At 46.0% G+C, this 24,352-nt stretch overlaps 1 non-coding gene across 1 annotated transcript; it reads right to left on the bottom strand.

The window, feature by feature from the left end:
- Positions 1-11,752: 11,752 nt before the first annotated feature.
- On the bottom strand, positions 11,753-11,826 carry trnan-guu (transfer RNA asparagine (anticodon GUU)). Its single transcript has one exon. It is a non-coding gene; the product is annotated as a tRNA-Asn (tRNA).
- Between the last annotated feature and the right edge of the window lie 12,526 nt (positions 11,827-24,352).

Below are 24,352 nucleotides of genomic sequence, written 5' to 3'. Positions count from 1 at the left end.
ATAATTATTGACTCTGTCTGGGAACGAGCTCCAGTCTGTAAGAAATAGCTGAATACTTCAGGGTGTCCATTCGCATTCAGCAGTGACTTTGAAATTAAATTTACAGTTCTGTGCCTGTGAACAAATCATCATCGAAGGGTTGCCCATCGGCTGGGCAATCGATTGTTGCAAACTGTTTGCTTGAATTGATAATTTTAAAAATTCTCTTCCTTAATTTACCCCTTAAGTTTCTGTCTATGAGATGGTGGAGGACTTGATCAAAGGGATTAAATCATTGCTATAAACTGGATTATCTTGTTTAGCTTTGCCCGAGTAAATTTGCGGTATTCATAATTGTTTGTTTTTGTTTAAATTATAATTCTGGTGTGTAAGATCTGTTCATCAAGTGTGGGTCTGTTGATGAAACTGCTGTGAGTCACTCCCAGTACTGAGCCCCTGTGTATTCTGACAGTGTGTGTGCAGTGGGAGAGGCAGTGGGCTTTATTGCTTCCAGTGGGCGTTGCTGCTTGCTGAGCCCAGGAGCTGTTCTCTCTAGATTCTACTGTCCAGTTAAAGAATTGTTGGCTCTTTCTGGGAATGAGTCCCAGCCTGTAAGAAATGGCTGAATACTTTGGGGTGTCTATTCACATTCAGCAGTGACTTTTAAATTAGATTTACAGTTACGTGTCTGTAAAACAGTCATAGTCCGAGGATTGCACAAAGGCTTGGCAATCCATTGTTGGAAACTGTTTGCTTGAATTGGCAAGTTTAAAAAAAATTCTTTCTTAATTTGCCGCTTAAGTTTCAGTCTCTGAGATGGTGGGGGACTTGATCAAAGGCTTTAAATAATTGCTATTAATTAGATTATCTTCTTTAACTTTGCCCTAGAAAACTTGCCATATTTATAATTGTTGGTTTTTGTTTAAATTATAATGTTGATGTGCAAGATCTGTTCTTCATCAAGTCTGGTTAGGAACAGTTGAGAAATTGAGGGACATTGCATGTTTTAATTTCACTGTGTTGTGAATCTGGTGACAGTGACATTCATTTGTATTGGGTTTTTTAACCTTAGTTGTAGTGTCTTCCACCCCAACTATTCACTATGATAGTGAGTTCCGCAGTCTCACCACACTCTGAGGTTTTTCATGAAATCCTTAGTATAGAATTGTAAGGGGAAATGTTGACAAGGGCAGAATATAGGGTCGTAACTGCAAAAGCCAGGAAGACTTTCGACAAAGTAAAAACATGACAATGTCGGGATAATAAGGAACTTTGACAGCAATGAAGAGATCACACGTCAGAGTTCAAGATAATGGTCGTGACAAAAAGAAAAAGTACTCTGCAGGTATTGGATATTGTAATTAAGCAAGTTTCTAGATGCTGTAGTTGGTTGAATACGATAACGTAAGAGATGAAATAACCAAAACCACTCATGTAATTTGATGGCGGTAACCATAAAGCAAGTGCATACTATTGATTGATAAAGGGCAATTGCGTGCAAGTAGGTCATTCAAGCCATCGAGTCAACATTGACTGACCGTCCCACCCAGACCCAGTTCGTTACACTATCCCTGTAACCCTGCATCTCCTATGGCCAATCCACCCTCACCTGCACATCCTTTGGACTGTGGGAGGAGGCCAGAGCACCAGAGGAAACACACGCAGACACAAGGGGAGAATGTGCAAACTCCACACAGACAGTCGGCACGAAGGTGTTATCAAACCCAGGTAACTGATGCCGTGAGGCAGCAGTGCTAACCACCGTGCCACCACCACATGCTGCTGTCTTAAAAAATGAATTTCAAAGACTCGAGAACACTTGACAGAAAAACAAAACTCTCCTATCTTAAATGAGAGACTAGTCTCTGGCTAGAATTGAGTTGACATAACATTTACATTAAGTCCTCTCCAGATGTTATACAGCTCCATCGGATCATCTGTTTCTTCTAAACTCAAATTGATACAAGCCCAGCCTGACATCACCTTGTCCCCGATTATAAGTTGAGTAAATGAGCGACCCTCGACCTCACTGGCATGACAAAGCATGCCCTCAATCCAAGGTCACCTTAACTGTCTAACCTCTTGACCCCCATGCCACAATGGGCTCAGCCGCAACTCAGCCCTTAACGAGAGCAGAGGAACTGACCAGACAGCAGTGAGGTGGACATTGCATTCCCAGAGAATAGTATTCACATGAGAATGTTGTTCAGCTCACATTCGGATCACTGCAGGGACTATGCCTCCTGTCATTTACATGTTTTTGATCCCAATAACAGTCTAATTTTGTTGGACATTGTGTGTGTTTTATCTGTGTTTCACGACATGATTTTCTGTTGCTGTCATTCCCATTAGGATGTGTGAATTCAGTACCAGATAATACTTCAGTTCTGAATTTTCCTTGAGGATTGGTGTAGGACGTACTAAGTGTCAGTCAGAATGGAAGAAGCTCTACTGTTTATTTAACCCTCTGCTGTCCTTCTCCTGGGACTTTATGAATGGGGAAGTGTAGAGGAAGTTTTTCTCTGTATCTAACCCAATGCTGTTTCTATCTTGGCAGTGTTTGTTGGGGACAGTGTTGAGGTAGCTTCACTTGAAACTTAAGAGTAGAGGAAGCTTTATTCTGATTGTCATCCCATGTTGTCCTTGTCCTGGGAGGTTTAGATGGCATCTATAATTGAAGTGAATGCAGACTTGGCTGTTGGAGTGGAGGGTACTTCTACCTGGGCACACCCATCTTTGAGATTGCTGTGCTGATCAAGACAATCTCAGACACCTTCATGCACTTTTCCAACCAACCAAGGATGGGTATAAATGCTGGCATTGCCAGCGATGCCCACACCCCATGCATGAAAAAATACTTATTGTTTAAAAGTTACATTCACGTTCCAAACCCTCTAATGTATGATTGCTTACATGGAAAATTCCTGTCTGCTGGAATTTCATTTTAAAACATAGGAATGTGTCAACCATGTAGAAATATAACAAGAAAAACAAATGGAGAAATTAACAGGTAATGAGCAGGACCAGAATGCTGAGTCAGCCTGACCCCCAAGGCTGAGAGAGTTCTCCCAGATGTTGAAGTTACACCAGTGCCTTTTACTCTTGCAGCTTCCGCAAAAGTTTGTCCCTGATGTAAGATCATTCAATGACCCGAAGTCCGAAATGTTTTTATCTCCACAGCTGGTGCCAGACTTGCTGAGTAATTCTAGCCCTTCTGCTCTACCCTTTTATGGGATTTGAGCTTCCCTAAGTCAGTGTAATGAAGAACTGCAGATGATGGAGATCTGAAACACAAAAATGCATCAAATGCTGGAGAAACCCAATAGGACTGGCAGCACATGTGGAGAGAGAAGCAGAGTTAGCATTTCAAGTGCTGTGACCCTTCTTCACAACTGTTCTGGACTCAGGCCAGGATATTGTCTCTGTTTCTTTCTCTCTCTCTCCACCGGTGTTGCCAGACTGGCTGAGTTTCTCCAGCAATTTCTGTTTTGACACTTTCATAAGGTTGATGTTTGTTATCCATTCCTAAGTGCAAGGTGTCTTGCTTGTGGCAATTCAGAGGGCAGTTTAAGAGTCAACCACATTGCTGTGGGTCTGGAGTCACATGTAAGACTGACCATGCAAGGATGGCAGTTTCCCTCCTGAAAGGACATTGGTGAACATGGGTTTTTATGACAATTGACATCAGTGCCATCGATACCATACTGAGACTAACTTTGTGTTCCCCATTTATAATTTGAATTATTCACATCTCCCCTCTTGATGTGGTGGGATTTGAACTCATGTTCCCTGGATTACTCATCCTGTAACATTATGACTGCACTGTTGTTTCCCAATCTTTGCTATTTTCTGTTCGTTGTTCACACCTTTGTCCTCTGATGTTTGGGAAATTGAACCTGTTTAAAAGATTGCCCTAAACCTGTCCCTTTGACCAAGTCTTTGGTCACCTGTCGTAATCTGTGCTCCGGTCTTGTGATTTTTAAAGGAATTCTCATTATGTTCATGTGAAGCACTTTGACATAGTAAACTGTACCACAGGTATTACTTGAATACAGGTTGTGTCCCTATCTTAATATCTGAAAGTACAGGGTCATATTTTAAATATAGAAGACAAAAATGAGGATGATTTCTTTTCTTTCTGAGGGTTGTGTGACTTCTTCAAAAGGCAGTGGATTCAAAATCTTTAAGGCAGAGGTAGATCGGTTCTTGATAACCAAGGGGATGAAAGATTGTCGGGGATCTGTTGGAATGTAGAGTTGAGGTTGAATTCAGATCAGCCATGATCTTATTGAATGTTGCAGCAGGCTCGAAGTGCCGAGTGGCTACTCCCGCCCATTATATGTTTGTATAAAGCAGTCTGTGTCTCCCCTCTTATAGCATTGAACTGGGTAATTCCTTTCCAATATTGCCCCTTGTAGACAGTTGATTGAACACCAGATGGCCCCTTTTAGGTGCAGGCACATTGTAGCAATTGCAGTATTTCTTGTGTTAATTTTGTTGCTTCTTACTCAGTGTTGCTGAGAATCTTCGAAATAAAAACTAAAACACTTCTATTATTATCGCACCAATGGAAGTGTTGGTCTGGATGTAATATTGTTGAATTAGTCATTCCCAGCTCTTCCAGAATTCTGTGTTTAAAGCCCTCGAGTCTGGTTTCTACCCCTGAAACAGTTCTTATCAAGGTCATATTTGACATCCTTTGTAACGGTGAAAAGGCTAAACATTCCCTCGTCGACCTGCAGACAGCCTTGATCAGGCTTAATGACAGTACTGACCCTCCCCAACATCACTCTATCCTCTGGGAGGGTCTGCTTTTAGCGTCTTCCGTTCTTATTTGTTTTACCGTAGCTGCTGGTGTTGGCATCTATACTGATGATATCCAACTGTGCCTGAACACCACTTCTCTCCCATCTCCTTAGTCATTCATAATTTATCAATAATTTCATCTGAATGCCTGCCCAATTTCCAGCATTGGTTAACCATAAACATTCCCTCAGTTAAATATTGTGAAGTGTGAAGCTATTGTTTTCGCCCCAAAGTTAAACGTGAGCCCCGTTCCCCACCCTCCCCCACACCCCCACTCCAGTAACTCTGTTGACAGCCTTCATGTCACATTTAAAAGTCGGATCAATAGATTCGTGAAGAGTTGGGGGATGAAAAGTTACAGGAAAAGGGCAGGAAAGTGAATGTGGGGAATGCCAGATCACCCAGAATCCTACTGAATGGAGAAGCAGGCTCAACGGGCTGAATGGCATATTCCTGTTCCTATTTCTTATGGTTTCCGAGCCCTGACCTCTGATACAGGACACTGACTTCAGTGTGTGCCATGACTGAGAGTGCTGATGTTCCCTTGTGTAATATGAACAACTTAGCAGCTGCTAAAACCTCTTGCTCCTTTATTACCTCCAAACACAATAAGCCAATGTGTTCAGGGGAGGCGATGGCCGACTTTATTGTCACTAGACTATTCACCCAGGTAATGTTCCGGGTACTTGGATTCACAACCTGCCACGGCAGATGGTGGAATCTGAATTCAATATAAATCTGGAATTAAGAGTCTCATAATGAAATCGTTGTGGTTTGTTGTAAAAACATATCTGGTTTCCTGCTGTCCGAACCTGGTCTGATCTACATGTGATTCAGATCCACTGTCAGCTGGTTGAATATTCACTGCACTTTCAATCAAAACCTCCACTATAACCTCCCTACTTTTATACTCCATTTAAAGGCCAATCTCCCTTTTGCCTTCCCTATTAGTCACTGTGCTCCCAGAAGCAGGATTGTGGATCAGTTTAAAGTAGGTCCTATATCTCTGATTACATCGGTACACAAGGCAGTGAAGAAAGGTTTCAGCACACTGGCCTTCATCAGTTCGGGAATTGAGTATAGATGTTGGCAAGTTATGTTGTAGTTATACAGGACGTTGATGAGGCGGCACCTGGAATATTGTGATCAGTTTTGGTCCCCTTGGTGTTCTGACTTCTGACTTCTTCATCTCTGGGTTTGTGTCGAACTTGATGGGATACTTTGTCCAACTCAGCATGTTTAAACAGTATCTCTCAGAGGGATTCATCTGAAACTTTTCAGGAGGTGAGCTCAACAAGATTGAACTATTCAAAGTTACTTGGACTCTATTTTAAACTTACATCAGGACTAGTAGTCAGAGACACATACAGCATGGAAACAGACCCTTTGGTCCAACTTGTCCATGCTGACCTGATATCCTAAATTAATCTACTCCCATTTGACAACACCTGACCCATATCCTGTGGCTGCTCATTTCATATAAGTACCACCCTCTGCATGAAGAAGTTGTCCCTTTAATATATTTCGCCTCTCACACTAAACCTCTGCCCTCTCGTTCTGGACTTCCCCATCCCAGGGAAAAGACCTTGTCTATTAACCTGTCAATGCCCCTCATGATTTTGTAACCGCTAGTAGATCGCTCCTCTGCCTCTGATGGTCCAGTGAAAACAGCTCCAGCCTATTCAGCCTCTCCCTATAGCACAAACCCTCCAACCCCCAGCAACATTCCCGGAACTCGTTTCTCACAGAGAAGTCAACGTTTCAGTCCTGAAGAAGGGTTAATACCCAAAACGCTGACTACTCCACATCCTGGTGCTGCCTGGCTTGCTGTATTCTCCCAACCTCGTACTTGCCTACAACGGGTTGCAACATGCACTGGCTCAGTGTTTACCACTGCAGGCTCACCGTGCCGGGGAGCCGGGTTTGATTCCAGCCTTGGCTGACTGTCTGTGAGGAGTTTTCATATTCTCCCAGTGTCTGCGTGGGTTTTCTCTGGGTGGTCCTGTTTTCTTCCATAGTCCAAAGACGTTCAGGTCATGTGGATTGGCCATGCTTAATTGCCCATAGAGTTAGGTTCATTAGTTAGAGGGAAATGGGTCTGGATGGGTTACTCTTCGAAGGGTCGATATGGACTTGTTGGGACAAATGGCCTGTTTCCACACTGTAGCTAATCTCATCTGCACTACTTTTGTCACTAACGAATGGCTGAGTAGACTCGATGGGCCGAATGGTCAAATCTCTGCTCCGATGGTCTTGCGGTCTTACGTTTCTCTGGATCATTTCATTTGGCAATGTGCAGTCCCTGGCTCAATGAGCAGCAGTTTCCAATGAAAGCAAAGCTCATATGATGGTTGAACTCCTCCAGTGTGGAAACAGTTCCTTCAGCCCAACACATCTGCACTGATTCTCCGAAGAGTAACAAACTCAGATCCATTTTCCTACCCTCCATAAATTGCACACAGACCCCCAAGGGTGGAAGCATTCCTGGGTTCCTGGTGCCGTGAGGCAGCAGTGCTAACCGTGAGCCACATGAGGTTGTAGTTGTGGGTGGTGGGGGAGGCAATTGCAGTCCAGCAGAAAACAAAAACAGCCCACCTACTCTCCCACTGCACCCACTGTCAGAACTGGCAGGAGGTTCAGTCCTTGAGGGGGAATAAAGGCAGCGTCACCGGTGGGATCTGATTGCTGGGAGCGCTGTTGCCCCCGCTGGTGCTTCCGCAAGTTGTAGGAAAACATGAACCTCTTCCCACACTCGGGCCAGCAGAAGGGCCTCTCCCCGGTGTGGACACACTGGTGCTTCAGCAGGGCGGAGGAATTGCTGAAGGACTTCCCACATTCAGGGCAGCAGAAAGGCCTCCCCCCTCCGCCCCCCATCCCCCCGTGTGGACCAGCTGGTGCTTTAGCAGTGTGGAGGAGCGGGTAAAACCCTTCCCACATTCGGGCAGGAGAATGGCATCTCCCTGGTGTGGACGGACTGGTGCATCAGCAGGGCTGAGGCATTGATGAAGGACTTCCTGCACTTAGTCAACTGAACGACCTCTCCCCCATGTGGACCCACCAATGGGCCAGCAGGTCGGAAGAAAGAACAAAGCCCTTCCTGAAATTGGGGCAGAAGAACGGTTTCTCCTCAATGTGGACCCACTGGTGTCTCAGCAGGTGGGAAGAACTGCTGAAGGCCATCTCGCACTTGGGGCTGGAGAACAGGCTTCCCCGGTGTGGACCAACTGGTGCGTCAGCAGGGCAGAGGAATCACTGAAGGCCTTCCCACACTCAGGGCAGCAGAAGGGCCTCTTCCTCTCTGTGGACCCATTGGTGCTTCAGAACCCTCTGAAATTTCACAATATCCTTCTGATAGGAGGGAGACCAGAATTGTACACAATATTCCAAAAGTGGTCTAAAAATAACCTGTACAGCCACAGCATAACTTCGCAACTCCAATACTCAGTCAGAGGATTGCGAAAGCTTTCAAAACCCACAAAAAACAAACAGGAAAGAAACATGGAGGGTCAAACCGAATTTTTGAGAGTCACCTTGAAAGCATCAATGAGAAATCGGTGGAGGGGGTTTATTGGGGACCCGTTCTCCTTAAATACACTATATACGTATTCCTCTTGTGCTGTTCGTAGTTCGTCTGCTGCGGCAGTGTGTAGTGGCTCGTTGAAATAATGTCCTGATGCAGCTTCGTTTGTGGGTGTTGGGATGATTGCTTCTGCAGTTAAGTATTTGGTTTGTGTGTGTTGTTTTTCTGTAGATGCCAGTTTGAAGTTCCCCATTGACTGTTCGCTCTACTGTGACATCTAAGAATGCCACGTTGTTGTTGTTCTCCTCCCCTTCAAACCAGGAGCCCCCCCCCCTTAGACCATAATCTCACTACTTGGAACACCAATATACAGACTAATCAAAGGCCTCCATTGTAGGCTAAAACACCTAGTCGAAGATTCACTCCACTCCATTTACTCCATCCAAGAATTCCTGAACACCAAAGACACTGAGATAGAAGAGGATGAAATAATGTTGTCCTTTGACATAACAGCCTTGTTCACATCCATTAACATGAACGTGACCAAAGAAAACTGAAGGCACTACTCGAAGAACCAAAGACACAAACACAGCACCAACTTCATCAGCAACGATAGCATAGTCAAGCTCGTGGAACTGTGCCTTACCACCCACTTCATATTCAGTAACAAGCCCTACAAACAAATCAACGAAATACGCATGAAACCACCAGCATCAGGATTCCTTGGAGAAAGAATAATGCAGAGACTCGAACAAACAGCCCTTCCAACGATCCACCCCAAATTTGAGTCCCCTACAGCGATGACACTTTTGTCATCAAAAAATGAAACAAATTAGAGGAAACCTGTAACACCATCAACAATATCCTTACTGGCATAAAATTCACAAAAGAGGAGAACAACAACAAAGTGCCATTTCTCGATGTCACAGTACAGCGAACAGTCAATGGTAAATTCAAAACAGCGTCTACCGGAAAACAATGCACGTGAACTAAGATCTTAACTACCGAAGCAATCATCCCTACATATACAAACAAATCTGAATCAGGACACGATTTCAACGATCCACGACACACTGCAGCATCCAGGAACTACGAAGATCAATAAAAAACTGTACAGAGCATTTAAGAAGAACGGGTAGCTTATAAATGACCTGAAAACCGCTTCCCTGGCTGGGAATCGAACCCGAGCCGCGGCGGTGAAAGCGCCGAATCCCAACCACGAGACCACCAGGCAGATGCAGGGGCATCCTGATAGCTCTACTGAAAATTTCTTTCCTTCCCGGTAATCGAATCCGGGCCGTGGTCGGTCGAAGGCTTTCACCTCTGCATCCAACAATGTCATTTCTTATATCCATTGCTCCTGATGCGGTCTCCTCTGCATTGGGGAGACTGGAGACTCCTCGCAGAGTCAACTCACAGCGCTTGAGGGAACATCTACAGGACACCCGCACCAATCAACCCCATCGCCCTATGGCCCAACATTTCAAACCCCCTCCCACCCTGCCGAGGACATGCAGGTCCTGGGCCTCCTCCATCGCCGCTCCCTCCCCACTCGATGCCTGGAGGATGAACGTCTCATCTCCCGCTTGGGGTAAATTCAACCCCAGGCCATCAATGTGGACTTCATCAGATTCCTCATTTCCCCTCCCACCACCTGACCTCAATTCCAACCTTCCAGCTCAGCGCTGTCCTCATGACCTGTCCTACCTGCCAATCTCCCTCCCCACCTATCCGCTCCATCCTCCTCTCTGATCTGTCACCTTCATCCCCACCCCCATTCACCTATTGTACTTTTTGCTACTTTCGGCCCAGCACACCCCACCCCCAATTTATCTCTGCACCATGGAGGGGTCCTGCCTCTATTCCTGATGAAGGGCTTTTGCCCGAAACATCGATTTTCCTGCTCCTCGGAAGCTGTCTGACCTGCTGTGCTTTTCTAGCACCATTCTGATCTAAACTCTGGTTTCCAGCATCTGCAGTCCTCACTTTTGCCTACCCAATAAACCCAGTGTGCCGATTTCACATCAACAAACTGAACAAGGAGACACAACGTCTACACAGACCCTAGCCACGTTACTTTACATTAACGACATCTGGGAAATTATCTCCAGACAAATCAAACCTCTCAGCATCATGGTAGCCCACAAACCTACCAACACACTTAAACAACGGCTAATGAACCTGAAATACCCGATACAAACAACCAGCAAACGAATGTTATTTACAAAATACCAAACAAGGAAATATATACATGAACTCTGCCGCACAGTTCTCTGTGGCAAGAAATGCCGGGATAAGATAAGGAAGATTTTTTTAGCCAAAACGAATCGGCACTGACTGGACAGCCATTTAAAATCAACGCTGTCTGCCCAGGATGGAAGATCCGAAGGGATGAACAGTTTTCTTATTTCCTGAAGATTTACAAAGCTGAGACTGGGTTTTGGTGTTTGTTCCCTTTCCACTCCCAAAGAAGAAGCTGTGAGCTGCATTTCAAACAGGTAGGCGGAGTCAGATGCATCATCCATTGCGCCCCTGTCAATGTGCGGATCTGACGCCGCCATGCAGCAGAGTTCTGACGTTAACACGGACATGCGCAGAAATGGGAACATTCACAAGAGGAACAACCAAAGATTATCACCGTCACTGCTTCCCTTCCATAATCCCAACTTTGTGAAGCAGTATCTTTCACTGGCAAATAAAACACCTTTGTCCTCAGGTGCCTGCTTAACTTCGATCACGACTTCACACCCCTCACTGTTCTCGTCTCATTTCCAAACTCTTGGCTCATCGCCTCAATAGCTTCAACCCCTCCACTGATTTGCATCTTTAAAAAAAACCGTGGAGCAATCTCCCTTTCTTTTTGACGACAGTTCTCAACTGTAGTCGGCAGGGTTCACACCTGCGTGGGGAAACCGCAATGGATTTCATGTCCATCGCATTCACCAGTCGGCCCACCAGGACAGAACCACACTGACAGCTTCATTTCCCAGGTCTGTCTGCCTGTGGAGCTGAGAAAAAGTGAATCCTTGCAAAGCTTGTTTGAATCCAATCACTTCTCAGGTTTCGAAAGGGTTAAATATCTGCAAATGGCGAGTCTGGGTGTTTCATCCCGGTAGACGTTCAGTTAAAAACAAAAACAGAAATTGCAGGAGCAATTCAGCAGGTCAGGCAGCATCTGTGGAAAGAGAATCAGAGACAACATTTCAGAACTCGTTTTTTTCCTCATTCAGGTATAGCCAAATCTGCTGAGTTTCTCCAGCAGTTTCGCTTTCTGTCTCGGATTCTCAGCATCCGCAGTCCTTTACGTTAGAAATTCAATCAATTCAGAAACCCCTTTGTGCTTCCTCAGTGGAAAAGATTTCCGTTTGGGAAACATTTTCCTGAAACCATTAAAAACGTGCACTTTCGCAGCCAAGAAAGCGGTAGGAGCGAGAACAAGAAACACTCCGTCCCTGGGTGGTCTCGAACCACCAACCTTTCAGTTAACAGCCGAACGCGCTGACCAATTGCGCCACAGAGACAGGTCCCAGTGCCGCTTGCACAGTGTCTTTGAGGAACCTACTAATCAATTCATAATTCAACCTGCCCCGCCCAAAATTACCATTGTCCTATATCAGTTTTACTTTTCCATAATAAAGCCTTGGACATTCATTATGGAGACATGGGGACAGCCTGATCCCACCATCTACAGGCACATCCATGTCACGAGGAACGAGCTCTCCTACACCGGGGCCATCGCCCTCCGAGCCTTTCAGTGTTTTGCCTCTTCCCGAATTTTCTCATTGGCCCCGAGCCGAGAAGGGGTTTGAATTCCTGATGTGCAGAGAATTCCTTCAATGTCTCGGGTCAGTTCATGTCCCGAGAATATCAGAGTCAATCAGCCTCTGAAACAAGGGGTCGGTGTCTGGATTGTCTCTGCTCAGTCGGACAGTTCATCCTTCATTCTCCTCTAATTCCACTTCCCAAAGAGTTTCGAAAGATTCACAAAGCTGGAGACTGGGATTTCTGCTTTACTTCCTGAACATTTTTCCATCTGCTCACTGACAATATTTTGCCAAAACCTCTTCCCCATTGTAACACTTGCATCATGTCCAGGGATGAGGAATTTACATTATGTGGAGACATTTCCCAAGTTTGGGAATGTTCTCTTTGGATCAAAGAAGGTTAACTGGAGATTTCCAGAGGCTGTTGTCAATGATGGGAGAAGACGTGGTGGAAATGGGCAGATTAATGATCAGAAGAACCAATTGCCACTGACTAGGATCAGTTTCCAGAGGAAAGGGATTGAAGTTCTTTAATGGAACTTTTTAACGGACACGCGCAGCAATGGGAATATGCACAAGAGGAACAGCCAAAGCTAATCACCGTCACTGCTTCCCTTCCATAGACCCAACTTTGTGAAGCAGTGTCTTTCACTGGCAAATAAAACACATTAATCCTCAGGTGCCTGCTTCATTTCGATCACGACTTCACGCCCCTCACTGTTCTAGTCTCACTTCCAACTCTTCGCTCATAGCCTCAAAAGCAACTCTGTGGATATCTGCTTGTTCTACCCTGACAGGCAGTGGGTTGCAGATTCCCGACCAGTCCCAAAGTGATTGAAATATTTCAACCCCTCCACTGATTTGCATCTTAAGAAAACTGTGGAGCAATCTCCTTTTCTTTCTGACGACAGTTCTCAACTGCGGTCGGCAGGGTTCACACCTGCGTGGGGAAACCGCAATGGATTTCATGCCCATCGCATTCACCACTCGGTCCACCAAAACACAACCACACTGACAGCTTCATTTCCCAGGTCTCTCTGCCTGTGGAGCTGAGAAAGAATGAATCATTCTAGAGTTTGTTTGAATCCAATCACTTCACAGGTTTCGAAAGGGTTAAATATCTGCAAATGGCAAGTCTGAGTGTTTCATCCCGAAAGTTAAAATGGACGTTCAGTTAAAAACAAAACCAGAAATTGCAGGAGCAACTCAGCAGGTCAGGCAGCATCTGTGGAAAGAGAATCTGAGACGACATTTCAGAACTCTTTTTTTCTCATCCAGCGACAGCCAAACCTGCTGAGTTTCTCCAGCAGTTTCTCTTTCTGTCTCGGATTCTCAGAATCCGTAGTCCTTTACGTTAGACATTCAATCAATTCAGAAACCTGTTTGTACTTCCTCAGTGGAGAAGATTTCCTTTTGGGAAACATGTTCCTGACACCATTAAAAACGCGCACCTTCGCAGCCAAGAAAGTGGTAGGAGCGAGAACAACAAACCCGTCCCAGGGGGGTCTGGAACCACCAACTTTGCAGATAACGTCCGAACGGGCTAATTAATGGCGATGCAGAGACAAGCAAACACGCAGCTTGCACAGTCTCTTAGAAGAGGATATTAATCAATTCATAACTAAGCCTCCCGTGCCCAGAATTATCATTGTCCCCTGTAGTTTTACTTTTGTCTCATAAAGCCTGGGCCATTCATTGTGGAGACATGGGGACAGTCTGATCCCACCATCTGCAGGGATATCCATGTCAAGAGGAACGAGCTCTCCTGCACCGGGGCCATCACCCTCTAAGCCTTTCAGTGTTTTGCCTCTTCCCGAATTTTCTCATTGGCCCCGAGCCGAGAAGGGGTTTGAATTCCTGATGTGCAGAGAATTCTTTCAATGTCTCAGATCAGTTCATGTCCCGAGAATATCAGTCAATCTCCCGGCCTCTAAAACATGGGGGCAATGTCTGGACTGTATCTGCTCAGTCGGACAGTTCATCCTTCATTCTCCTCTAATTCCATTTCCCAAAGAGTTTCGAAAGATTCACAAAGCTGGAGACTGGGATTTCTGTTTTACTTCCTGAACATTTTTCCACCTGCTAACTGACAATATTTTCCCAAAACCTCTTCCCCATTGTAACACTTGCATCATGTCCAGGGATGAGGAATTTCCATTTTGTGGAGACATTCCCAAGTTTGGGATTGTTCGCTTTGGAGCAAAGAAGGTTAAGTGGAGATTTTCAGGGGCTGTTGGCAATGATGGGAGAAGACGTGGTGTGAATGGGCAGGTTAATGATCAGAAGAACCTATTGCCACTGACTCGGGTCAGTTACCAGAGGACAGGGATTGAAGTTCTTTAATGGAAGGCAGCATTTGTGCAGAACAAACACAGCGAATACTGCAGAAAGCCAACGGGTCGAGCAGCAACTGTGGAAAGGTAAACAGAGCTGACGTTTTCAGTGTGTTACGGTTTTGGTTCAGAACTCGAGTTTCCTGCATGGCAATAAATTCTCAGACCTGAGAAAATGTGGCTTTATTGAAAAGGGTTTTGTGAAGCTTGAGCGATATTGCAACCAACAGGTAGTTATTTAAAATCGCCAGCGAAGAAAGCACATTCAGCAGGATTCCAACCTGGGCGGGGGAATCCCAAAGAGTGTCTAAGGTGGCAACATAAATGTTCGGCCACAACTAGAGGCCCCAAGTTGTGGTCTAAATTTCTCATGGAATGGGTCCAACAGGAAAGGTGAGTATTGGGCTTGTCATAACCCCAATGCTTCCTGTTCTCCTGGATTTGATCAGAACAGAGGAGGCTGATGGGGAATTTACCTGAACTGCACACATTGATGAGAGATTGAGCGGGTGGAAAAGATCAATTTCCATGTTAAGAGAGATTAATAATCAGAGCCAAAAATAAGGAGCCACTTCAAGAAATTTGGGGTTCATTCAGGAAAGCTAAAGTAGAATTGTTCACAGAAAATTGTGATGAAAGTCTCTCGAATTATTTTGATGAGAAGTGTTGATGATGCTAATACAATCGATAGGATGAACGTAGATTGGTAAATGTATTTGGTAACAGTTCTGTTCTAGCCCTGTGAGCGAAACCTGGATCTGAAGGAGTATAAGGGATATTAACAACATCGATCTGAAATTGGTTCCGTGACAAGAAACAGAGCCATCATTAACAGTTGGCTTTTGAACTGTAGGAGGTTTCCAGTGAAATTAGCTTGAGGCTTGAGATATGCAAGATCAAGCTAATTTAGGTAAAACACGGAAATGCTGTTCTCATTAGCAGAGAGTGAAAGGATTACGAGACACAAATTAAACATCTTCAGTAAGTGATACAGGGGACTGGGAAGATAAGTATAATAAACTGTGAAAAACAAAGTTCTGGAGTACAATACATACATTCAAAGATCGAAAACCTCCAGGTCCTGATTAATCAAGTGTCACTCTCAGATTGTATTGTGGGGCTTTTCTGCAAAACATCCACTTGCAAAGTTCTCCTAAAAGAGTGACAATCCTCATTCCTGTCAGCCCAGGATAGAAAATCCGAAGTAATGAACACATTTCTTATTTTCTGAAGATTCACAAAGCTGAGACTGGATTTTGGTGTTTGTTTCCTTTCCACTCCCAGGAGCCGCAGTGGTTGGGGTGGTGAGTTGGAGAAAGTGAAATGTGTCCATGAGCAGCCTATGGGGCTATTTCAGCTTACCCTCCTCTGACAGCGGTGTGACTTTACTCTGATATTCTCAGGGACATTTACTAACGCGAAAGAGTGAAAAGAGTCTCGTTCCTGCAGATCAGGAATTCAAACCGTATGCCGGCTTCAGGACAATGAGAAAGATTAATTGGGGTGTGTGAAGAAGCTGTGAGCTGCATTTCAAACAGGTAGGTGGAGTCAGATGCTTCATCCATTGCGCCCCGGCCCTGTGCGTACCTGACGCCACCATGCTGCAGAGTTCTGACGTGAACACGGACATGGGCAGCAAAGGGAACATTAACAATGTGAACAACCAAAGATAATCACCGTCACTGCTTCCCTTCCATAGTCCCAACTTTGTGAAGCAGTGTCTTTCACTGGCAAATGAAACACATTAATCCTCAGGTGCCTGCTTCATTTCGATCACATTTCAAGCCCCTCACTGTTCTAGTCTCATTTCCAAACTCTTGGCTCATCGCCTCAAAGGTAGCTCTGTGGGTATCTGTTCCACTCTGACAGGCAGTGGGTTGCAGATCCCTACCAGTCCCAATGTGAGTGAAATATTTCAACCCCCTCCACTGATTTGAATCTTAAAGAAGAAACCGAGGAACAGTCTCCCTTTCTTTTTGACCACATTTCTCATTTTGTACTCGGAAGGGTTCACACCTGCGTGGGGAAACCGCAATGGATTTCATGTCCATCGCATTAACCACTCGACCCACCAATACAGAACCACACTGACAACTTCATTTCTCAGGTCTCTCTGCCTGTGAAGCTGAGAAAGAGTGAATTATTACTGGGTTTGTTTGAATCCAATCACTTCGCAGGTTTCGAAAGGGTTAAATATCTGCAAATGGCGAGTCTGCGTGTTTCATCCCGAAAGATGAAATGAACTTTCAGTTAAAAACAAAACCAGAAATTGCAGGAGCAACTCAGCAGGTCAGGCACTATCGGTGGAAAGAGAATCAGAGACAATATTTCAGAACTCTGTTTTCTCCCACAGGTACTGCCACACCTGCTGAGTTTCTCCAGCAGTTCCTCTTTCTGTCTCAGATTCTCAGCATCAGCAGTCCTTCACATTACAAATTCAGCCTCATGTGCAGGAATAAGAATCCTTTCAATTTCCCAAAAAAATGGCAGAGATTTCAAGGCATTTGGAAAAAAAGTAAAAGTGACATTAGGAAGAACATGTTCGCACAGGGAGTGGTTCCGATACGTAAATCCCTGTCTGACCGTGACAAAGAGGCAGATTCACGAACACAAAAGGGAATCCGGTTGTCATGTCTAAAGTAACAATGTGGAGATTTACAGGGAGAAGGTAAGAGAATGATACAAATAGAGACTCTCATTTACTTGCTGTGTAAAACCAGCAGAGCTAAGGTGGGCCTCCAAATGCGCTGTGACACGTGTTGTGATTCAGAGTCAACTCACAGTTCGACCAACGGAAGGTGGGAATTTAGAAAAAGTTTATATTTACACAATCTCCTCACGTCAGCGCAACAGCAAAATAGTTTAATTATCCGCCAGTGGAGAGAGCCCTGTTCCTGGAGATGGGACAAACAGCTGGCTCAGGGATATCAGTCCACATTGCTCTCTTTGCCGCCACTTCAGAGGGAGAACATTGGAGGGCCAAAGGAGTGTAGGACGGCGACTAACTTAATGGAGACTGTTCCTGGTTCACAATAAGTGGTGTGTAACAGCAGACTATGTGATAACAAGGTCTCGTGTGGGTGTGGTAGGGGTCAAAGGCATGTGGGAGTTCGGATCCAAACAATATTGAACTCGATGCTGAAGACTGGATGGTTATAGGATCTCCAAGTTTAAAATGAGGCGTTGGTCTTCCATCTGGAGCTTAGCTTTCATGGAACACTGTTGCGTGCCTGACACAGAGATGTTAGCCGGGGAACAGGGTGGCGTGTTAAAGTGACAGGCAACCAGATGCTCAAGGCCTTTTTTTGCAGAACCAAAATGTTCTGCGAAGCAGTCACCCAGTTTATGCTTCATGCTACTTTGGGGAAACCACACTGTGAGCAACGAATGCAGTAGACTAGGTTGTTGCAAATGTGCAGGTAAATGGGCAGGTGTTACACATTCGGCGGTTGCAGCGGATAGTGCCTTGGGACAATGGGAGGTGGGTGTGGGGTGTTGCGAGTGAAGGAAGAGTGGACCCGAGGTGTAAGCCCTGCCGACTTACCTCCTCTCATATATAAATCCGTGAAGTTAGAAGAACATTCCAAAGAATGATTCAGTACCACGTGACTCACGAACTAATTTGTATTCATGTTCCGGGGCGAGCATCATTATTGTGTCACAGCAGCTGCAGGCCATCAGTGGGGGCTCTCCCTATGATGTCACAGTAAGGCTGGAAGCCCCCGGGACAGTTTATCAAAGAAACCTCCCTGTGGTTCAGGGCAACCCTGCATCGGGAAGCATTGGGATGGTCAACCACTACCAGTTAACATGGGGAACACATCTCCACATTACGCAGCCTCGAGGCAAACTTCCCTTCCTTCTACTAAAAGTTCAAAAGCCCTCAGACCGAAATTCCCCAGGTCAGTTTGGAAGAATTTCTTCCAGGTGTTCGCTAAGTATATCTATGAGCACTTTGTAAAGTTTGAACATTGCGAGTGTTGAAATTTTGTGCTTTTGAGCGAAATCACAATTCGAAAAAATAGAATGTGGGAATTTAGACAGAGTTTATATTTGCACGACGGCGATATGTCTGCGGGTGCATGATGGGAGCATCACCCAGAAGGGAAACCATCTCTCCTATTCAGTCAATGGGGTCTTTAGCAGCTTTCCCGTATAACAGCGCTCTGTTCTGCACCTCGCCTTCTCATCTCTTTCCCAAAAAAACTTCGACATAAATATTTCACATTGATACACAGGCCCAGTGTGCACAATTGAGATGACACCCTCGTGGAGGTCTGAGTGGTCTTCTGTTGTTCTCTGTACCCTATGTTGAGGAGGGCAATGCTTGTCACGGGTCACTCCGGTGTCAGAGAAAGGTTTATAAACAAAACAGTTTAATTTTCTGCTAGTAGAGAGGGCCCGGTTCCTGGGTCCGGTACAAACGGCAGCAGGGAGACAGAATGAGAAGCAATTGTTCTGGAAACTCTTCGCCACTTGCAATTCTCAGAGCAATGTCAAGTGTATTTCACACTGAGCAAGACTCAGCTGGTTAAAGAGGTGGAGCGGGGCTGCTTGTGTGATCTCGGTGTGACTCGTTGGTCTCGGGGTATGATTCTCGCGTTGGGTCTTCTACTACGAAGACTTGCGCGAAATCCCGGACGAGCCCAGATTTTCTGGCTTGTGCAAGAGTGCCCGGTTAACTTTCTCAAAAACCACCTTCGCTAAAGTCGGGGCTTTTGCCCGAAACGTTAATTTTACTACTCCTTGGATGCTGCCTGAACTGCTATTTTTTTCCAGCACCACTAATCCAGAATCTGGTTTCCAGCATCTGCAGTCATTGACTTTACCTGCTTAGAGTACGAATTGGGCAGAAAGCAAGGAAGTGAAATGATGGAATATTGCGTTGACGTGAGTGGTGCCGTGTTTAAGGAATGTCAGCAATGAAGCAATATTGGAAAATTAGGACACCTCTCCTCGGAGAACAGAAGTTTGAATTCTGGCCTGATTGAAGTTTTCCAAGTCATGCGAAGTCTTGACAGAGAAAGTAATGTAGTCAAAATGCTCCCACGCCTGAAAGGGTTGGCAGAGTATTAAAATCATGAGGAAAATAACCAAAAGTGACATTAGGAAGAATGCTTTCGTACAGGGAGTAGTTGGTGTCAGTAAATCCCGAACTGACACTGACAAAGAGGCAGATTCATTGGAGGCAAACGGGAATTCGGTGGTCATGTTTAAAGTAACAATATGTAGAATTACATGGAGAAGGCAAGAGACACATGTTTACTTACTGTGTCGAACCAGCAGAGCGAGGTGGCCCGCATGGCCTCAGTCTGCGCTGTGTAACATGTTGTGATTCAGAATGAAATCACAGTTCAACCAACAGAATGTGGGAGTTTAGAAAACAAGTTTATATTCACACAGCCTCCATACGTCTGCGCAACAGCATATGATACGACAGCGGTGGAGATCTTCGACATCAGTCTCGAAGGGACCTGTGGATAGCACTCGGCGCGTGGGTGCAGAGAGGCGCAGCAGTAGTGTGCTGGGGTAGCCATGGGCACACGTATGGGCCCAAGCTATGCCTGTCTCTTTGTTAGCTACGTAGAACAGTTGATCTTCCATAATTCCACCGACACCACTGTCCACCTCTTCCTCCCCTACATTGATGACTACATTGGCGCCACCTCCTGCTCCCGTGAGGAGGTTGAGCAATTCAACAACTTCATGAACACATTCCACACTGTCCTTAAATTTACCTGGACCATCTCTGACACCTCCCTCCCCTTCCTGGACCTCTCCATCTCCATTAATGACGACCGACTTGACACTGACATTATTTACAAACCCACTGACTCCCACAGCTACCAGGATTACACCTCTTCCCACCCTACCTCTTGCAAAAATGCCAGCCCGTACTCCCAATTCCTCCGCCTCCACCGGATCAGCTCCCAGGAGGACCAGTTCCACCACAGAACACACCAGATGGCCTCCTTCTTTAGAGACCGCAATTTCCCTTCCCACGTGGTTACAGGTGCCCTGCAACGCATCTCGTCCACCTCCCGCACCTCCGCCCTCAGACCCCCACCCCTCCAAACGTAACAAGGACAGAACGCCCCTGGTGCTCACCTACCACCCTACCAACCTTCGCATAAACCAACTCATCCACCGACATTTCCGCCACCTCCAGACCCCACCACCAGGGATATATTTCGCTCCCCACCCCTTTCTGCCTTCGGCAAAGACCTTTCCCTCCGTGACCACGACCCCCTACAACCCACCCTCCCATCCTGGCACTTTCCCCTGCCACCGCAGGAACTGTAAAACCTGCGCCCACACCTCCTCCCTCACCTCTATCCAAGGCCCTAAAGGAGCCTTCCACATCCATCAACATTTTACCTGCACATCCACTATTATCATTTATTGCATCCGTTGCTCCCGATGCAGTCTCCTCTACATTGGGGAGACTGGGCGCCTCCTAGCAGAGCACTTTAGGAAACATCTCCGGGACACCTGCACCAATCAACCACACTGCCCCGTGGCCCAACATTTCAATTCCCCCTCCCACTCTGCCGAGGACATGGAGGTCCTGGGCCTCCTTCACCGCCGCTCCCTCACCACCAGACGCCTGGAGGAAGAACGCCTCATCTTCCGCCTCAGAACACTTCAACCCCGGGGCACCAATGTAGATTTCACCAGTTTCCTCATTTCGCCTTCCCCACCTCACCCGAGTTCTAAACTTCCAGCTCAGCACTGTTTCCATGACTTGTCCGGAATGGTCCTACCTGCCTATCTCCTTTTCCACCTATCTACTCCACACTCTCCTCCCTGACCTATCACCTTCATCTCCTCCCCACTCACCCATTGTACTCGATGCTACTTTCTCCCCACCCCACCCTCCTCTAGCTTATCTCTCCACGCTTCAGGCTCACTGCCTTTATTCCTGATGAAGGGCTTTTGCCCGAAACGTCGATTTCGAAGCTCCTTGGATGCTGCCTGAACTGCTGTGCTCTTCCAGCACCACTAATCCAGAATCCGAGGACCATTGTTATAAGACATGACAGCCCTACTTGAGTTATTTGGATATAGATTTGTCAGTTATCTTAACTAGGGTATTTGTTGAACCAAGATGGTGAGGTTTGTCACCCTGGGCCCTGGAGGAGGTCTCCTGAGTTAATACGGCTATATATACATTGGTCCCGTTCCTTTATTTGGGAGCATTGCGCCGAGCATAGCTGTTCTGTATTCTTGTGTTTTTTTAGCTCTATTATTTATATATATATTTATTGGTGTTGCTTTGCACAGTGTTCGGGTTTGTTTTGTATTATAGGGTAGGTTAGTAGTTAATGGACAGTAGTTGTATTGTGATTTGTGTTTTTATCTTTTTATTATACTGATATTAATAAATATATTTACAACATAAAGAGGTACAGGCAAGGTCGTAAAGCTTTAGGGATCAGACTCCCGTGAGCGGCCTCTCTCACCCACCAATACAATATCTTGTTGAATGCAGTTGGACATCTCTGACTGTTACTTTGGTTTAGACCTTTATCCCGCCCGGATCCAATACCATGACCATCTTCTCGGACCTTCCTCCAGCTCCAGGGAGTTGTTGAGCTCCTGGGCTCCGGCCGCCGCCGAAGAAGCCGCCGCCGCTGGCTCTCTCTCCACCACCGCCGACATTTTAAATTTGTTTTCTCGTTCACCCGGAAACCGTCACCTCCCCCTTCCCGGGCCCCGGAAATTATACAAAAATAAACAATAAACCCCACCGGGGACTGTCTCCTTTTCTTCACAACTTTTGTTTGAAAAGTTCCGGCTTTAATTTGAAATGTATTTTAAAGGTATTTCCTGAGGTAAACGATGCCTGTCTGCCCCCTCCCACCGTCAGAAACCGCCCGCTGAGTCGATGAGAAAACTGCAGCATCGCGTCGCCATCTTTGTTTTTCTTCTTCTTTTCGTCTCCTCCTTCTGTGACGCGCGTCATCCGCGCCCCGTCCAATCAGAGCGCACCTTATTCCACCTGACCAATGGCGGCCGGGTGTGCGGACAGTACTGGTCCTATCCCCGGAATGTCGCGCTCCGATTAGTCCGCACGGACCTCAGGCTTTGGGATTGGTGGAGAGGTTCGCAGGCCCTTCACTGTCCCCGCCCCTTTACTGCAAAGGGCTCGAGGAGCACAGAATGAGCGTCCCATGTTCAGGAGGAAGGTGTTCTCACTCATTCATTCAACAGGAGATGGGCTCAATTTAATATAATGGACTCGGAGGGAACAATGGTCGTGTCCTATGTTGAGGAGGAAGGTGTTTCCATTCATTTACCAGACAGGCTTTTTTATGGTGCAGTGGTAGTGTCCCTACCTCTGAGCCCTGAGTCCCAGGTTGAAATCCCATTGCTCCAGTATGTTTAATAACATCTACAATCAATTTTTTTTTTGTCATAAGTCACACAACGCCAAATTATAGTTCAACAGGTTTATTTAAAACTCACAAGCTCTAGGAGCGTAGCCCATTCATCAAGTGAAGTCGTGGAAAAGTATGGAGAGAGAATTCTGCCATGGATGGTGAAGAAAGACAGAGCATCTCCACAGTCAACCGCCTACTCCCATTCCTATTTCTGATCTTAATACATGCAAGTTGTGTGTTTTCCAAACATTAATTTATGTCCATTGTTTAAAAACAAATATTTAAGGATGGTCAGTTCTTTCTCAATTGGGCACATTGTGACCCAGAACAATTTATATGGCACTGTTAATATCATAAACCCTCTCAAGAGATATCACAGGAGCAATTCATAAAAAAAGTCACTGGATCACTCAAGTAGAGAAAGAACCCTGCAGATATTGGGAATCTAAACGTTATCGATGTGAAATGTTAACAATGGTAGGGGAACACCCCAATAAGGGAACTCAGCTGACTGACATAATTACAATCACGACAACATCCAGTACTACTCTTCAACCTGCGGCGTGACATCGAACAATTCTTCCGCCACCTTTGCCTCCGCGCCTTCTTCTTCAACCAGGATTCCCGCCCACCCTCTGACTATCCCTTCTCCCGCTTCCAATGCCTCCAACCCACCCTATCCACCTGGACACCCCGTGCTGGCCTCTTACCTGCCCTCGATCACTTCATCGCCAATTGCCGCCGCGACATTAACCGCCTCAACTTCTCCACCCCTCTCACCCACTCCAACCTCTCACCCTCGGAACGTGCAGCCCTCCACCCCGACCTCAAATTCACCTGGACCGTCTCAGACTCCTCCCTCCCCTTCCTAGACCTTTCCATTTCTACCCACCTAACCTGCATATCTTTGGACTGTGGGAGGAAACCCATGCAGACAGGGAGAACATGCAAACTCCACACAGACATTCACCTGTGGTTGGAATTGAACCGAGGTCCCTAATGCAGTCAGGTAGCAATGCCAAGCACTGTGCCAACCCAATATGATATTAAATTTGAACAAATGCTCTAAGCTGCAAATTTGTCCATGTGAAGAACTTACTACAAATGATTCGAAGGAAGATCCATATGAATTGTGCTTTGGGAGAGATCCAGAACTTATTTCGTTTATGATTGAAAATCTTTGACCTTTGGAATGTTCTGCAAGAGAGAGTGTTGGAGTAAGATTAATGGCATTCATTGTGGCATTCAAAAGAGACTTTGATAATGAAACTGAAATGGAAAGTAATCAGTGTTCGGTGAAGAGTATCGGGCGACTGAATCAACACGGACATTTACTATAATCTGACCAACTCCCACAGCTACCTAGACTACACCTCCTCCCACCCTGCCCCCTATAAAAACGCCATCCCATATTCCCAATTCCTTCGTCTCCGCCGCATCTGCTCCCAGGAGGACCAGTTCCAAAACCGTACCACCCAGATGGCCTCCTTCTTCAAAGACCGCAATTTCCCCCCAGACGAGATTTACGATGCCCTCCACCGCATCTCCTCCACTTCATGCTCCTCT

Source organism: Chiloscyllium punctatum, chromosome 36 (assembly GCF_047496795.1).
Source record: "Chiloscyllium punctatum isolate Juve2018m chromosome 36, sChiPun1.3, whole genome shotgun sequence".
Classification (NCBI taxonomy): Eukaryota; Metazoa; Chordata; class Chondrichthyes; order Orectolobiformes; family Hemiscylliidae; genus Chiloscyllium; species Chiloscyllium punctatum.
Note: the sequence above shows the minus strand (reverse complement) of the source record. Positions and strands in the feature narration are given on the sequence as shown.